The sequence below is a fragment of the Benincasa hispida genome, chromosome 12 (assembly GCF_009727055.1).
Source record: "Benincasa hispida cultivar B227 chromosome 12, ASM972705v1, whole genome shotgun sequence".
NCBI lineage: Eukaryota > Viridiplantae > Streptophyta > Magnoliopsida > Cucurbitales > Cucurbitaceae > Benincasa > Benincasa hispida.
This window is the reverse complement of record NC_052360.1, coordinates 28,977,760-28,978,604: the sequence shown is the minus strand read 5'-3', so window position 1 is coordinate 28,978,604 and position 845 is coordinate 28,977,760.

Here is an 845-nt window from a genome sequence, read left to right as displayed (position 1 = left end):
ATCTCTACATATGTTTAGGTTACAAAGATAACATTGGATTTTAGTTTATTGATTTGTGGTTAATGCAACTAAAATATCACATATTTTATAAACAAAGTGAATAAAATATCATATATTTTATTAATCACATAAAGAGTTTGCTCATACAATGTTTGCAAACTATAGGACCCTACGAGATTTAGGGCATCAACCCCAACAAGCTCATGGTAGATGATAGAATAAACATTTTTATTGAATCATAAACCATAACTACAAGATAACGTTCAAGTGAGAAAATAAAATGACTACAATGAACGAATGAAATAGGAATGCTGGAAAGAAAGTACAATCTCGAGGTGGGATCTTTGGACAAACCCTCAACATTTAGTCTTTCCTTAGGAAAATTCCCCTTTTTCAAGGTGAAATTGTTCTTCACCACACATTTTCATGAGATGAAAGACCTAGAGTTGCTACAACTTAGAGTAACTTTCTTTCTTAAGGCTACTGACTTGAGAGGCTAAAAATTTGTCCAAAAAACTACTGGAAAATGATAGGAACAATGAGGAAAAATGGTGACTTCGGGAGACGGCAAGTTGTGTTGAAATGGAGGTCTTCATTGCCTTATATAGTGTTGGGGTTGATGCTCTAAAGTCTCGTGTCCTGTGGTCTGTAAACAGTTTGTACCAACGCTTGTGTTGTATAATATATGATATTTACTTCACATCTTGTTTTTTGCTCAGTTGCATGTTTTATTTGCTTTACCACAAACCAATAAACATAAAATCCCTAGTTATCTATATGTTACTTAAACATATATGTGGTGACATACAAGTGGATCATGTCTTGAGTGATAACCAAAATGGTCT